Raw genomic sequence first — 17,991 nt, 5'->3', positions numbered from 1 at the left:
AAACCAGGATCTCGAAAAGATACATGTACTCCCATGTTTATTGCAGCATTATTCACAATAGCAAGATATGGAAATAACCTAAATGTCCATTGACAGATGAATAGATAAAGAAAATGTAGTGTATATATACATGATGGAATATTATTCAGCCATAAAAAAGAATGAAATTATGCCTTATTCGACAACATGGATGAACCTGGAGGTCATCAGGCTAAGTGAAATAAGCTTATCATAGAAGGACAAATAGTGCATGATTCCACTTACATGAGGTATCTAAAATAGTCAAACATAAAAACAGAGAAACGGAATAATAAAAATAATAAAAATAATAAACAATAAAAATAATAAATAAAAAATAACTTAAAAAAACATAGACCACAGTAGTGTTTAGAACTAGCTGCAAGTGTCCAGTCTGCCTTCACAGTTACAACAGGCCACTTTTCTTCAAGACCTGTTTCAGGGGAAAATGAATACATTTTAAAGATACAAAGGAATAAAATTTGAACAGAGTATAGATTTATATGAAATAAGAGATGTTCTATAAAAGATATCCCAATCTCTACTTTCTAATATCTCAACCTTCCTACACGTCCCCTGCTGTATTTCCATTGCTGCAATTTGCATATGGTTTGGTTTGCCCCACCCTTTCAAATTTTCATTTTCTCCTAATAGAGTTCCACTCGCATTTATCACAAACGTATGTGGAATTTTGATGATGGTGTTGGTAGCTAACTAAATGTTGTGACCTAGTGGAGAAAAGAGGGTCCTGAAGGTGTACTTTATGGATTTAAGCTCATCTAGGACCTGTCCTTTGGAGACTCAGAGGGAAGCTGCAGCAAATGTTTGTGCTCTGGAGGTTAGAAAAGGCAGATAAAAAGACAGCCACAGCACAGCAAAAGCTCAGTACTTCCGGGGCCGGACCTGTGGCTGAGTGGTTAAGTTTGCACTCTCTGCTTCGGCGGCCCAGGGTTTCACTGGTTCGTATCCTGGGCGCAGACATGGCACCGCTCATCAGGCCATGCTGAGGTGGCATCCCACATGCCACAACTAGAAGGACTCACCACTAAAATATACAGCTATGTACTGGGAGGATTGGGAAGAAAAAGAAAAAAAAAGATTGGCAACAGTTGTTAGTTCAGGTGCCAATCTCTAAAAAAAGTTCAGCACTTCTTGATGACAAGCATGGATGCTGTTGGAAATAACTTTTCTTCTAACCTTGAGTTTTATGCATTGCTACAGGGTGAGAATCAGCATAATCATTCTTCTTTCTACTTCAAACTATTACTATTTATTGCCTATTTACCATATGCCAGGCAGCCTTCTGAGTGTTTTACATGAAATAACTCAGTTAATCCTTACAACAACCTCTTGGGGAAGGTAATTTATTACTCCCACTTCAAAGATGAGTAAACTAAGGCCCAAAAGGGAAAGTAATTTTCTAGGACCCCTCAGCCAGTACGTAGCAGAGCCTGAGTTTGAACTCAGGTGGAGTGACTCTGGAGCCAAAGCTTCTTACATACCTTGAAAGGATGATACAGAGACTTGAGGTGTAGGTTGAATGGATCGGCCTCCTCAGTTCTTCATGGCCTCCTGAAGTCAAAGTGAAAGTGCCTTTGAAATCAATCCTTCCTCCAGATATCAGCCTGGATAGAGATACATATAGAAAGGTCAATCTCATATGAGCCATTCTGCCTAGTTACTGAATGGTCACTCCATAGCCGATTTAACGATTCAGGTATTTGTGATGTAACTAATATCACGTGGACCCCAAATGGAACCTTTAGGAAAAAAAAAGATTCGCTTGAGACAAATGGAATCATTTACTATAAAATCTGCTGGTAACTTGATTTCCTGTGAAGTTAAATATAAGCCACCAATTACAGATATGACATGTAGGTAAAGGCATAGTTTTGACTACAATGCTTCTCATTCGAGTTGTGGAAGCTTTCTTAGCCACAGAGAGCTAAGTCAATCCTAAGATTTGATTTTCTTTATTTTATCTTTTTGCCCTCTGCACTTCTGTCTACATGTATGTGTTTCTGCCATTTTCCTACATGTGTATATGTTTAGTAGTGTTAGAAAAAATGATTTTGGGGTTTCTTGTATCAACTGTCTGTCTCTCCACACACCGAGATAGTTTGTTTTCTATTGTTTCAGAAAGCCCTTAGGATCCAATAGCTCCATTACTTCTTAGCACTGTGACAGAGGGCATGACAGAGAGTATGAAACTCTAAGAGATGTCATCAAGGTTAGCAAGTGCTGTCATACAAATAGAATTTATTATGAAGAAATATGCTACGTACTTTCTACATTTCTACTGTCTACATTTATTTCCAATATTAGATTTTCCTCATCTTTTCTCTTTTTTCATTAATTTGGTATTTATATAACACGCCAAATTATATATACTTTGAACTTAGTTTGAATACTGCTAATGTTTCCAGTAATCAATACGAATCAAAATAGTATTATAAGGGCCATCTTATTTTTTAAAAATTTACCTCAAATACTTGTCCAAATTTGTGCTCTATTTAGTGCTGCATTCTCTGTATGCCTACACACTCTGTTCATTTCTCAATTTTATTTTAAAATAGAGATTCAAATGAATTAGCATGTTTCATTGTGATTTATCTGTTTACAAGCCTCTGAGTGGAATATGAGCTCTTTGAGGAGAAGGACCTCGTCTACACATATTTGATTTCCAGCACAGTGCCTGGTACATGGTATGAACCAATGTTGTTGAATGAAGAAGCGGGATTTAAACATATAAGCAAACATACGTCTCAAAATTTACAATAATACCCAATTATATATTTATTATATTACATAACATTCATCTATAAATTACATATATATACATATAAGTTTTATATAGCTCACTACATTCAAAATTATATTCAATATTTGAAAAATTCAAAACGATATATTTTGAACATCACAAAATGAGACATATATCGAGTTTTACATAGTACTATTTTATAATAACCTGTAAGCTGGTTATTACACACACACATACTCTATTTAATAGAGTGAATTAGTTTAAGAACATGGAGCTAATCTATGCTAAGGGCCTGCCTGGCATTTAGCAGGCCTTTCATGAATCTTAGCAGACACTTCATTCCTCAGCCGTAAAGTAAGTAGAAGTGTTTAATTTTTCTACACTTTATGAGTCTTTTCCAGTCAGGGAAACCTACACTGATGTCAAATCTGTCAATTCAGAGAGTCCAGATAAGACGGTAAAGGTACAAAATAATTCACCTTTCTAACTCTCGGTATTGCTAAACCCGCAGGAAGCGCTGGGTGGACCTCCAGTATCCCAGCATTCCTCGCGTTGCTCCCGCTGCTGGTCTCCTGCGTCTCTATGGTAGAGCCGGCCTCGGCAGCGGCAGTGGCGGCCTCGGCGGCAGCGAGGAAGAGTGAAGGTTCCAACTTTCCTACTAGTCCGAGGGCTTTTGGGCGCGAGGGTCGTGATGTCCGAGAAAAAGCAGCCGGTAGACTTGGGTCTCCTGGAGGAGGACGACGAGTTCGAGGAGTTCCCTGCGGAAGGTAACCGGCTGGGCCGCGCGGACGGTGACTCAGGCCTCCGCTGGGAGGTGGCGCGGCGCAGGGCCCCAGCCCGGAGGCGCCTGCGGGAAGTTGAGACCCCCGCGGCCGCTCTCGAGGCCCTGCACGCACGACCTTTTGTGCGACCAGCGTTGGGTTCGCAGTGTCACGGTGGCGCTCCCCGGTGAGGCTGAATGCCTCCGCTTCCTCCTTGGGAGGAGCCACGGTGGCCCGGGGCCCCTAGCCCGTGTCCGGGATGGTTGGTCCTTCTGCTCTTCAGCTGGGTTACGCGCCACCTCCTTCATGTCTACGTAGTCTCTTTTCTTTTTATTTTCTTTTGGTTTAGCAGCCTTCCTTTGGCTTTAAACCTTCCAGAATTAAATTGTTTCTGGGTAGGCCAATGCTGCTTAGTTTTAGGACTTTACAAATAAAGCCTAAGTAGGATGGGAGGATCAGTTGTTGGTGCTTAATACACCTTATTGTCTTACTCTTATTCCTCACTTTTGATCGCTTAACTTCGAACTAACATAAGTTTAAGGATTTATAAGATCCTCAAACGTCTACGTTTTTGTTGGCTTCATGGTTGCCAAGAAGAGCTTTAGCTTTCTCATTGTAGGTGATAGCAAATAGCTAATATTTATTGGGTGGTTACTAGTCTAAGTGCTTTGTTTGTATTAGCTTAAATCATTTTCGCAAATCTAGCCAGTAGGCATCGGTATTAACCATTTTTCAGATAAAGAAACTGAAGCTTGAACAGTTAATAAACTTGTCCAGTATCGTGTAACTGGCTAGAAATGATAGACACCTGGCCCAGTTGACACCAGAGCTCTTCAACTCTAGCTGTACTGCTTCTGTTTGTTACATGGTTGTTGCCAGTTAGAGGTTTTCAAAATTATTTGCTTTATAGACTAATTGTTATGTGTAGGATAAACATTTATCCCCTAAGAACAGAAGGTTACTATTGGGTTGCCTTTCTGAAGGTGGTAGGAAGAGAATTGTGGTTTATGGTGTACAAATCTGTTACATTAAGCAATTACTGCTTCACTAAATTGTCTTTAAGTTGTACCCCATCATGATCCTATTGTGCATAAAACCACATAGCTGGAATATTGTTCTTTTTATTTATAGTGTACTCTATTATTTTGTTTAGTGAAAGAAGACATTTTAGTGTGCATACTACACAAACACATAAACTAACCCAAAGCACATTTCTTTTCAATTCTGAGATTCGTTATGTATTGTGGGGATTGTTTGTTTTGGTAGTGGATTTATCTGTCTAGACATGTTTTCTTTACCTCACTTTCAAGTTGGTTTATAATCCTCCAATATTGAGCTCTGTAGTAGAAAACTGACTTACTGAGGGCAAGGTCCTCTTCTTACTCAGATTTGTTTCAAATAGCATTTATTCATTGTTGATCATATGCAAAGTACAATGTTAGGCACTTTATTTACATTATATAGTCAGATTATCACCACAACCCTGAGGAAACAGGCTCGTAGATTTAAAAAGCTCGTCATTGGGGTCGGCCCCGTGGCCGAATGGTTAAGTTCGCCCGCTCCGCTGTGGCAGCCCAGGGCTTTGCCGGTTCAGATCCTGGGCGCGGACATGGCACTGCTCATCAGGCCACGCTGAGGTGGCGTGCCACATGCCACACCTTGAAGGACCCACAACTAAAATATACAGTTATGTACTGGGGGAACTTGGGGAGAAAAAGCAGAAAGAAAAACCCGAAAAAGATTGGCAACAGTTGTTAGCTCAGGTGCCAATCTTTGAAAATAAATAAATAAATAAAAAGCTTGCCATTAAGTAGTCAAGCTAGGATCTGAAGGGTCTGTCTGAGTCCCCAACCCATGCTTTATCCCTAATGCGTAGCAAAGTGCCTGGTGCATAGTAGGTGGTCAATAAATGCTTCTTGACTAAATTAACTTGTATTTAAAATAAGTAGTTGAGAATTGACTGCTTAAAAAGGATGTACAGATAACTGTGCACCTGATGATACACTTGATTTTTCTTGGCAACTTTCATGGCATCAGCTTTTGCAGAATATGTAGTTTGTTCTTGTTCTAAATTTATGTTGTGAGCAGCAATTTGTTCAAAATGTTGGTAGTTATGTAGTAAAAACTTTTATCAATGTTAAAAGGAAAAGCAAATAATATTTTTTCTGAAGACACAGGCCTCGTAACAAACTGGCTTACAGTATTAGCATTAAGTAACTCATCATTTTTGGTCACCTTACAGAGTATTTATTGTCTTCAGGTTTGAATATGTAGACCCTAATTCATTCAGGAAATTTTCCATTTAGAATAAGAAATAAGATTTGAAATGCCTTCGTGTTGTTCAGGTTTCTGTATGTTTCTTCTCTCGTTTATAATTCTGACAGGTTTTCCTTTCATGTTAATTTGAATTAGTGAGATTTTGCTGGATACAAAATTAGCCCACTAGGTGAAACCAATCAATATTTACTAATAAAAACTGTTCTGATACATAACAAAACTAAAAGAAAAAAAAACTTGGAAAAATATCACCAAAGAATCATTCGTCTTTTGAAACTGTACTTTTGTTACATTTTTTTGGCCTAGTAGTGGTTTAGTCTCTATGTGTGACTAAACACGTGGAGTTGCTACTCCAAGTGTGATCCAGGGAACTACTCCAGTTTTGGCATCTCCTGGGAGCGTGTTAGAAACGCAGCATCTCAACCTAGACCTACTGAATCAGTTTGGACTTTACCAAGATTCCTAAAAGATTTGTATGCACGTTAAAGTTGGAGAAGCACTACTTTAAAACAGTAGCCTGTTTTGAATCTTTCAGTATTTGAGTTTTCAGTTCAGTTATTAATGCCCTGAATTACTTTCCAAGTTCTTTGCCTTATTTGGAAACTCTTTTTCTTGTTATTGTCTTTATGGTAAATATGCCATTGAGAAACTCACTAAGCAATACAGCTTAAAATTGCCTGTAAGCATCTTTTCAATTTGTAGGAGGTCTTACTTTCAAAGGCCTTGTGTCTCAGTGCTCCAGCAAGTGGATGATATTTATAGTCTAGGATAACTTGCAGTTAAGAGCCTGCTGCATGAAAGCCGTTATTGAAATTATGTATCCCTAGTTTGACTGAAGGATTGTCCATCTTTTCGAGTGTTGTTGCTACGTCTTATCCCAGATAAGAACTTGTTTGGTAGGATGTTAGTTAGTCATTTTAAAGAAGGAGAATTTCTGGGGCCGGCCCAGTGGTGCAGCAGTTAAGTGCACACGTTCTGCTTCAGTGGCCTGGGGTTCACTGGTTTGGATCCCGGGTGCGGACATGGCACCGCTTGGGAAGCCATGCTGTGGTAGGCGTCCCACATAGAACGTTGAGGAAGATGGGCACAAATGTTAGCTCAGTGCCAGTCTTCCTCAGCAAAAAGAGGAGGATTGGCAACAGATGTTAGCTCAGGGCTAATCTTCCTCAAAAAAAAAAAAAAGAATTTCTGTTTTAAAAAGAAAACTAAGAATATGTTCTCATGGGGGCTTCATTGCTTTTTCTGAATAGCTCTTCACTGTGCCGTAGAACATGTGGGGTGAGTCTCTGAAGGTATAGAGAAACAAATACTCTTTATTTTTTTGTTTAGTCTGTGGATCTGTGTTGCATTGGCAGTTTCTCACAATTCTATTTGGTGAGTGTGTAATTTACTGGTTATTAAGCAGGAACTGTTAAAAATTCATGTTTAGGATCTTTGTGAAATACATTCTGCATCTTATTGACTCAACTGATTGAGAGTAGACATTCAGTGTTCTGGGCATGATTGATTATAATTTTGGAGGCTTTGGCATGGTTAGAATTTTAGAAAATTCTAAAAGCAACTCAAAATTCTGGAAAGCAACTCAAAGTCTAGAGGAGATTGAACTTGTCAAGATCATGCAGCTAGGTTGGTAGTAGTAGAGCAGGGTCTAAAACTGAAATGTTCTATAATTTACTTGAAGCTTCAAACAATTTTTCATATCAGACAGATAATGAAAGGGTATTAAAAATATTTTCATTAATTTCCTTTTCCGGACAATTCGAAGTGTGAGTAAAAGTGAGAACAAGTGAGCCTTCAGGTTCTTTTCTCTTCTTCCTTTGCCAGAATTGAGAGTTTTTTTTTCTTTTTCGAGGGAAAAGCTTTTTTAGAATACTTAAAATGAACCTGTGGAAGCAATAGTATATACAAGATACTATTTAAGCAGTAATATATACAAGAGAATACTATTAAAGTATTCTATAATTTTTCTATAACCAGTGAAACTGCTATATTCTCTGAAGAAATCAAGAACCACCCACCTCCCCATCCTCATTGAGAAATTCCTGGCTAAAACACTGTTGATGGGAATTTATTGAGGCAGACAACAGGCTGGTGTTCCCCTAATGCTACCAACGTTCTGGAATAACTGAGGTACTCTCACCTGTACTTAACATAGTAGGACATCTTACAGTGGTTCTTAACCAGGGGAGTATTTTTGCATGTCACATTCACTTGACAGGTGGGAATGTGAAATAACTACCAGCATTTAGTGTATAGAGGCCAAGGACTTTAACTGCCTGCTGTGCATAGAGCAGTCCTGCACAAGGAAGAATCGTCCTATGAAAAATGGCATTGAGAAATATTTACATGAACATTGGATACCAACTGGACTAAACCATCAACAGAAGGGTTCCTTAGAATCTTAAGTGTAGAAGGTAGACACAACTAATATTGACTATGTCAGATATTGCACTAGTTAGTTTACCTAGTGCCAACAGGGGTTTTGCTATTTTCACTTATTAAAACATAGTGGACACATAAATAATACCATCACACATTTAAATTGGTGGTGGTAGCAGGAAATGGAAAAATCATGTTGCTAAAAATTTTGAAGAAAAATGATAAATACAGCGGATGACAAAGTACCTACTGAATATCCATTTATGGTAATCACATGCAAGAAGAAAGTTTTTGAACCCTCGATGGAATAAGCATGATGAATCTGGGGTCAGACCTAGATTCAGAACCTATCGTTCATCTACTTTTGGCTTGTCAGCTCATGTTAGTTACTTCTTTTTAAAAATATTTTTATAGTATATAAGATAATTGTACAAGTAACTGCTTGTAGTAAAAGTTTAAACCTATGAATAGGTATAAATTCAAAAGTAAATCACTGTTTCTCCTTGCCTTTCCCCAAAAATGTTTCTCATGCTCCAGTGTTTGGATATATCCTTCAAATACACACAGAGGACCACGTTATATGTAATATTCTCCTCCTATAATATTCTTTTACTGTATATATCTTAGATTTTCGCATTAATTATAAAAATCTCCCTCTGCTTTTTAGTAGTTGTGCACCACTGGTCCATTGTATGCCTGTTGAATAATCTATTTAACTAGCTCTAAAACCACCTAGATAGATAGATAGGTTTTTTGTTTGCTTGTTTTTATGTTTTGTTTTTTCTATTACAGAATATGCTGCAGTGAATATTCTTACATCTTTGTGTGTATGTTTTTCTACTTATCTATAAGATAAACTCTTAGGAAATTGCCAGGTCAAATTGACAGGTTCATTTTTTTAATATAATTTTTATTTTGAAATAACCACAAATTTAGAGAATAATTGAAAGTACAGTACAAACAACCTTCTTTCCTTGAGCCATTTGAGAATAAGGTGCCAACCTGATGCCCATCACCCCTGAATATTATAATGTGTATTTCCTACAAAGACACAATCACAGTATAACCATCAAAATAGGAAATTAACACACTGATACGTTAGTGTCATCGAATCCACAGATCGCTTTCAGGTTTCTCTAATTGTCTCAGTAATGTCTTGATTCAGAATCATGGATTACATTCACTTGTCATGTCTCTTTAGCTTTCAGTCTAGAGCAGTTTTGAGCAGTTTGTCTTTGACTTTCGTAATTTTGACACTTTGAAGATTACAGGCCAGTTATTTTGTAGACTTTTCCTCAACTTAGATTTGTCTTGTGTTTCCACATGATTAGATTCAGGTTGTGCACCTTGGCAGGAATATCATAGTCGTGATGCCATGTTCTCATTGCATCCTATCAGGTGGAACATGATTCTCATTTGTTCCATTACTGATGATGTTCACTTTGATCACTTTATTAAGGTAGTATCTGTGAGACTTTTCCATTGTTAGATTACTCTTTTTCGCTTTGTAATGAATACGTATTTTGTGAGAAAGGACTTGGAAATTATGTAAATACAATATTCCATTCATCATCAAACTTTCAGTTTATTCATTTGCTTATTTATATCAGTACAGGGTCATGGATTCTCATATTCAGTGGGTTATAATTTGCTGCTATTATTGATTTTAATCCTCAAATTGTCCCATATTTGAACTTGGGGAATCCCTTCAAGCTGTTTTCTGTGACCTTCTGACATGTCATTTGCTAGCATTCTGGCAAAAGAACATATTCCAGGCTAATCTTGTACTTTCCCTGCCCCAGTCCTGGAATCAGCCATTTCTCCAAGGCACGTTCCTTTTAATGGAGAATGATTTAGAAGGCAAGATCTTAACTCCACTAGTGCTAATTGCTTTTGGGACTCTCAGTGAAATATACAAATGTGTGTATACATATATGTGTGTGTGTATATAAAACCATGAGTTCACACAGATATTCTCCAGTTACAGTTCAGCACCACAAGATTCATTCTAGTTTTTCTCTTTCCATATTTGTAACCCTTTTCCTCAGCAGTGAGAAACCTGGCTTCCGTTATCTTAAATAAATTGTCAGTTTGGTCATCCTTCTCCCTAACTGATCTCTGTTGCCCCCTCCACCCACAGGTGGCCTCTTTATCCCACTTGGGCTTCAACATTCTGTTCCAGGCCACCTTCTCCCCTCCTTATGCCAGCACTAGATGACTTCTTCACCCTGTCCAGTCCATGATGCACCAACCACGAAATGCTGCTCCTCCACAGGAATGCCCTTCTGGGTCTGCTTGGGCTCTAACACCTCATCCAGCTCTAGGTGCATTTTGAATTTTGACATATATTCTCAAATTGCCTTTGAGGAAAGTTTCACGAGTTACCATTCCTATCTAAAGTTTGCCTTTTCTCTCATAAGGTTGCCTACACTACATATTAAACATTTTAGTCATTGAGAACCTGATGGCTGAGAAGTAGTCACATCATTTTGATTTGGATTGATTTATTTGAGTGAGATTCATCATTATGTTTTTCCTTGAACTGTTACCTTCTTAATCCTCAGTTTCTTCATATCTAATTTGGGGATGGTAGACTCATGTAAGGATTACATGATTGTGTTAGTCTGCGTGAGCTTCCACTACAAAATACCATAGACTGAGTGGCTTAAACAACAGAAATTTATTTTCTCAAGGTTCTGGAACCCAGAAAGTCCAAGATAAGGTATTAACAGATTTAGTTCCTGGTGAGGGCTCTCTTCCTGGGTTGCAGACTGCTGCCTTCTCATTGTGTCCTCACAGGGTGGAGAGAGAGAGCAAGCTCTTCGGTGTGTCTTCCTATAGTGGCACTGATCTCATTGTGAGGATTCCATGCTTATGACCCTATACAATCCTAATTACCTTCCAAAGACCCCATCTCTAAATACCATCACATCGGGGATTAGGGTTTCACCATAGGAATTTCGGGGTCCAGGAGACACAAACATCCGGTCCGTAACGATGATATATGTAAAGTGCAGAGCATCAAGTTTGGCAAGAGTTGATATTCAGTAAACATTAGTTCTCTTTCTTTTCTCCTCCCTGATTTACATAGAGATTTGGATTTTGAATGATGTTTGATATTTAATTTAGAATTTGAACTAATTTTGACATATATTTTATTTTTGCAAAACATATTTGTAATTTTAGATATATCCAAAATTACGCTAGTTGAGTTTGTGGATTATTTGACAGTTTATTTTTTTTCTAGTATTAAAATCTTCTAAATTAAAAAATATTTGGGCCGGCCCCATGGCTGAGTGGTTGTTTGCGTGCTCCTCTTCGGCGGCCGAGGTTTCACCAGTTCGGATCCTGGGTGCAGACATGGCACCATTCATCAGGCCATGCTGAGGCAGCGTCCCACGTGGCACAACTAGAGGCACTCACAACTAGAATATACAACTATGTACTGGAGGGCTTTGGGGAGAGGAAGAAAGAAGAAAAATAGATTGGCAACAGTTGTTAGCTCAGGTGCCAATCTTTTTTTAAAAAAAAAAAAAGACTTGGTTCTAAATAAATAAATAAATAAATAAAAATAAAATAAAAAATATTGCCAAATTTTTTTCCAAAAGTACTTTAAAAAATAATGTGGTTATTCATATAAAATATAAAGATTCATAAAACAATAGCAAACATTGTTTAAGGATGCATACAGATGTATGAGGTATAAAGAAAGAAATACAGTGGAATAAGAAACCTCCAAATCAAGATACCGGTGCTTTGGAAGGGATGGTGAAAGGTGTGACCCCAGGATGTTAAACAGTGAAAACTACTTTGAAAAACTATTTGATTAGCTATTTCACTGATTGTATGGAATGCACAAGTAATAAACAATTATGACTTAAATAGTGTTTAACTGTTGTTAAACAATACTCATTGCGAGATGTGATGTGAAATATCACTGAAAATATTGAGGGGAAAATAAGTTTCAAAAACTATACGTGTACTCTTCTTCCGAAGTATTAAAAAAAATCACACAGTATCTTTTTTTTCCAGTTTTGTGTTCTGCTGTATACATAATACTTGGTGGAAATGCTATTGTTGTCTTTATTCTGGAGCATGCTTCTCTTCTTACCTCCCTCATCCCTCAAGTTCCCTTGCGGTGATTAGCACATAGTAAATGATGTATTCATTCAATATATATTTGTTGGGTCTTTCCTGTAAATCTGGTGCTGAATGGTGCAGAGAGAATGATATTAGCTGTCATTAATCAGTACTAAGTACTTTAGACGCATAATCTCATTTAATCCTAATAGCAGCCTTATGATGGTTTTATACTTGGGGCTCAGCAAAATTAAATAATTTACCAAGATCACAGTTAACTAGAGGCTGCACTGAGGCAAATTTGACTCCTTAGGTAGGTATTTGTCTGTGAACTTAGTGGTATAAATGTTAAGGGAGATATGGATCAGTGGTTTTCATACCAAGCTTGAGCTTTTTAGTATTCTGCAGGTGCTTTTATCCTGGCGGGTGGGGCTCCAAGCCTTTCCCTTTCCACCTCCAGTTAAACCAGAGCAACTTTGCTTTTGACTGTTTTTTATCTGTTGGGCTTCTGGGTAAGATTTTATTTGGTTTCCTTCCATTGGGTGGGGGTTGGGGAATGGCGAATTAAGCAACTAGCAGTAAAGTGCAACAGCAGTTCAAAAGAAGGGGAAGTTATTTCCAGTTGTGTACAACATGAGAGCAACGTTTGAACAGAGCTTTCAAAAGATAGAAATGTACGAAAGGGTTTCTGAAAGAAGGGAAAAGGAATAGATGCTTAGAAGTAGAAAATCAATGTATATTTTATTTGGCTGTGAAATAGTGGTTGCAAGCACAGGTAGTTTGGGGCCTAATCTTGGAATGCTTTAAGCCAAATGACCATTTGGACTTTATCCTTAGGTACATGAGGAGTGGTTTTTTTGTTTTTGTTTTTGCTGAGGAAAATTAACCCTTAGCCACCATCTGTTGCCAGTCTTCCTCTTTTTTTGCTTGAAGAAGATTAGCCCCAAGCTAACATCTGTGCCAGTCGCCACGACAGCTTGGCTGATGAATGGTGTGGGTCCCTGCCTGGGATCCGAACCCACGAACCTGAGCCACCAAAGCAGAGTGCACCAAGTTTAACCACTATGCCCCAGGGCCAGCCTGGAGGAGTGGTTTTTTTGTTTGATGTGTGTGAATTTCCTTTCAGCATTAGGCAGTTTAGGAAAAATTAACCCAGCAGAATTATTTTGAAAAAATGGAAAGAGAGAGACAGAGTCAGGAAAGCTAATTAGCAAACTGTTGAAATAGCTTAGGTGAGGACTCAGGGCCTGAAATAGATTGTTACTAAGAAAGAAGTGAAAAGAGTGATGCAAGAATAACAAGGGAGCTCTGGCAACTAGTTTGATATGGAATGTTGGGAATAAGAAGAATCAGGGGTTGGATTTTGTACTTGCATGTCTAATCGAAGACGGATGGTGGAGTTCACATTTCATACCCTTGACACAGTAATATGGAGGAAATAAAGATGAGTGTAGGGCACGAGGGCTTGGAAAAGATGAGAGTAATGGCTTTGGGGAATTTTGTAGAATTAAAGAGAAACAAAAGCACTAATCAACAAAGAGAACCAACGTCAGCATGGCTTTGTAGTGGAACCATTCTGCCAGATATGTTTCTAAATTTTTCATGAAAAGTATTGTGTTTGAATTTCCTTGTTTTAAAAATGTGAGAAAAAGGGCTGGCCCGGTGGCTCAGCAGTTGAGTTTGCACTTCCGATTCAGTGGCCCGGGGTTCGCCTGTTCACATCCTGGGTGTGGACATGGCACTGCTCGGCAAGTCATGCTGTGGTAGGCATTCCACATATAAAGTAGAGAAAGATGGGCACGGATGTTAGCTCAGGGCCAGCCTTCCTCAGCAAAAAGAGGAGGATTGGCAGCAGATGTTAGCTCAGGGCCAGCCTTCCTCAGCAAAAAGAGGAGGATTGGCAGCAGATGTTAGCTCAGGACTAATCTTCCTTAAAAAAAAAAAGTGAGAAAAATTATAAATGGTTATGTAAGTTATTTTGAGCCTCTGTTTCAGACTCCTGGCCACAAATAACTGAAAACTCACCAGTAGTCTGGTAGCAACATCATTTATGACTTGCTTTTGGTTGTTTGCTTGGAAGTTCCCCAGTGACACCTTTGGTCCTCGTTGGAGAAAATATAGTAGTGCAGTAGTGCTATGCTAGGTACTGATTTCTTAGCCAGTGAGTAGACTTTAGATCTCTAGGGTATAGATGTTTTTGTATCATGATAACCTACAGAAATGAAATTTTATAAAAAAATTTTAATCTATTTTATACAGTTTAAGCAGGAACACATGTAAATTTATCTCAGAATGACTAGATTTAGTGTGGCTTATTATATTCATGAGTGTAATGATGCTATTTGCAACTATTGCTGTTCTCTTTTACACTCACCTGTGATGGTGAGTGTACAATTTAGAACTTTTTTGAACTTTCTTCTGTTTCTTTTATATTTTTCTTCATATAATGTTGCATGTACATGCACATTTTTTATTTGAAAAAACTTTCTTGGAGATTAGTTTGTTTATATTCAGAGTAGCTTTACTGTTAAAGAATGAATGAAAATTTGATGCTACTGAAAATTGGTATAGGATGGAACATTTGCAACCCTATTTGGTATAAATGGAATTTCCTCTTTACTTTTCTCCAAAGTGGTATACTTCATACTTTTAAGAAATTTCAGAATGTATGTTGGAGGGTGAGGAGAGTAAGTAATTTTAAAAACATTAAGTTGAGAGAAAACCCTTTTTTTCCACACTTAAATGTCAAGGTGACACTTAGATGAAGTATGTGGGATCCTTGATAGCTGAGATTTTTGAAATTTAAAGCTAGTCAGAGATGTAATTCTCACTGACAAATATGAACAAAGCCAAACTTGGGGGCAAAGTTTTAAATAATTTAGTATTGCTAGAAACTTATGTATTAGGCATCTGCTATTGGTTATTTCCAATTCTGACTTCTTAAAATATGGTAATTTTTTTTTACCAGTACACATCTGGAGGCCTGCACACCGAAGTAAACACAGCTGTGGTTATTTAAACGATTAATCACAATCCTGGCAATGCATTTAGTGTTGAAGATAAAGTGTATACTTTATAAAGTCATCTATGTATTGAAGGAAGGCATTAGACATGAATCAGATATCCTTGTTTGATTTATTTATTTTGCCCTTTTTAAAAAAGCTACTTCTTGGTTTAAAGCTTTTAAAATGAGTGATTAAATAAAATTGCATGGTTATCAGTGTCGTGTTATGGTTGAAAATTAAAACACAATTCAGAGATGTGTTGCAGGAGATGTCAGGCAGATCCCAGAGATTACAATTTGTGTTACAGCCTTGAGACTTTAAACTACTTTAATGGAGTTTGGAGTTATCTCACCAGTCTTAGTTTTCAGTTTTGTCTTAATAATATTGTAATTCACATATGTTGTAACATATATACCATATGGAGAATTTATAAGTGTTGGAAATAATATTTGGGTGTATTATACCCTCTCACTTAAACTTTTTACATAATATAGTTTATTAGATTCCTGGTTAAAGTTTCCAGCTAAAATAGATTATAGATTCTGGTTTGTCAGTGTGAATGCTAAGGTTCTTAATGGTACTGTATTAAATAATTTAAAATGCTTAATAAGTTGTAATTCATAAGATTATTTATTGTCTTGGATTCTTATCTATGGTAATGGGAAGGATAATATGGCATGTAGACTTCAGTGCATCTTACTCCTGGGATAAGGCATTACGGCTTGATGATTAATGAAGAATTTAACCAACTGTTCCATTTGGTATCTTTGTATACTCAATAGTGTCATAATTATGAAGTACTGCATAATGATACCAAAGAAATATAGCGCTATTGTCATGAATCTTTTTTGTGTATGTATTCTACCTAAAATCTTGCTCACAATACTGGTTTCCCCCCCTCCAAGAGCCAATTACTTTTTCTTGGGATTTTATTTTTACCTTCTTTTTTCTTTCCTTGCCATTAAAATAGCACAAGATGGTTATTAAAGGAGGAAGACATGCTTTATCCTTATGCTAAATCATCAGAATTCAACTTGATAAACTAAAAATTGTACCACTCTTAAAATTAAAAAGGGACAATGTTCGAACTAGTGTCTCCCGTATTAAGAATTTTGACTTTTTCCAGCCTTTTTAGAATTAAGGATTGGAATTTCTACAAACAAGTTATTGAATCTGTTATGTGTCTTGTTGGTGATTCTCTAAGGCAGTTGAGTAGAAATTAACCAGTATGGTTTCTTTTAGTCTTTCAAAGTTAAAAGAATTAAAGCCAGCTTGAAGACATTTGAATGACATCAAGTAATAACAATATTGAAATCAACATTTTGAATCAAGTCATAATTAGATTAAAAGTTCCTAGGGGCCTATATTTTTAGTGTTCTGGAAAGGGTAGGCTTACAAGGTTAGCAGAGAAATGTGAAATAAATGTTCTTGTTATTTTATATTTCTGACTTGAATCTTTGATATATTATCATTTCCTTTTAGGGACCAGTGCAGGTGTAAACTACCTAGTTAACAGCTTAGGAAGCTGGTTAGTTAGAAGTGGTTCAAGCTGATGTGAGGCTTGGTGCCTTAGAAACTTAAAACAGTTGTGACTTGAGTTGTGTCACCCCCTTTACTCAAGAAGGTATTATCTGGTATTAATGTATTCAAATTATTTTTGTGGAACATTAAACTCTGTTAGATATCTTTATAAAGACTTCTTAAAATATCAGTAAAACATATATTTAACAATTCCTATTTCTAGGCTGAACCCAAATATATTTAAAGTCTAGGATTTGAAGTTGTGAAATAATGGTAGAAAAAAGTTAATTTTTTTTATAGGACAGTCTTCATTTCTCTTTTTTGGTAGTGGTAATGGTGGTGGCATTCCAACAAAGAGGAGTATGATATACGGTGATCTCTAAGGCTTTCTGTATCTCCAGAATTCTGTAATTTTAAACAATCCTCAGTCTTAGCCATTTTATAAAAACTTGATGTATAGCCAAACCTTGCTACATTGCAGTTTAATGAAGTAGCTTTGTGTGAATTTTTTTATACTGTAAGGCTTTCATGTCATTAAAACAAAACAACAAACAAAAATTCTAAGCTGTCCATTATTAGATAGCTACGGAGCTGTAGGTTGCAGTAAGACTGGAAGGAATGTGGAGAAATAGCATTATTAGTCGTTCACTTGCTATAAAAGGGATAATGGATTTCATTGTTTCATTATAAGTTCAACATTCAAGAATCTGAATTTCTGTAAAAGATAAATTTGAGATTATTTGAGGTGCTTTATTCAGTTTTAATTTTAAAAATTAAAATTAGTTGATTTTTGGTGATTTAATATTACAGGGAAATATATCTACTATTTGAAATGAAGCTTCTTTTTAATTTAAAAGTAGATCTTAGACTGCACCCCATGTCACCTTGATGTAATGCTCCTCTCTTGTATACTTAATACTGCAATTTCTGCCCCCTTTATCTTTGCCTTAAAATTGCTCCCTTCTTTCTGACTGAGATTTCTCTGCTTTTGGAAGAACAAAAAGAAAGTTTATGTATAGCATTATAACATACATAGAAAACAGTTTATTATTGATTGCAACGGCAATATGAGAGTAACAGTACTATTTTATCCCTATACTACTGATTAACTCTTTTCCAGTCTATAAAAGTGCAGAAATGTTATTCTTTCAGTTTAGCTTTGGGAGTAGATATATCTATGAAAAAATTG

At 36.9% G+C, this 17,991-nt stretch overlaps 1 long non-coding RNA gene across 1 annotated transcript; it reads right to left on the bottom strand.

Moving 5' to 3' along the window:
- Window positions 1-272: 272 nt before the first annotated feature.
- LOC124243221 (uncharacterized) lies at window positions 273-3,467 on the bottom strand. Its single transcript, XR_006889652.1, has 3 exons — window positions 3,259-3,467; window positions 1,521-1,643; window positions 273-451 (listed from the first exon to the last, which is right to left on the bottom strand). It is a non-coding gene; the product is annotated as an uncharacterized LOC124243221 (long non-coding RNA).
- Between the last annotated feature and the right edge of the window lie 14,524 nt (window positions 3,468-17,991).

The sequence above is a fragment of the Equus quagga genome, chromosome 8 (assembly GCF_021613505.1).
Source record: "Equus quagga isolate Etosha38 chromosome 8, UCLA_HA_Equagga_1.0, whole genome shotgun sequence".
NCBI lineage: Eukaryota > Metazoa > Chordata > Mammalia > Perissodactyla > Equidae > Equus > Equus quagga.
Note: the sequence above shows the minus strand (reverse complement) of the source record. Positions and strands in the feature narration are given on the sequence as shown.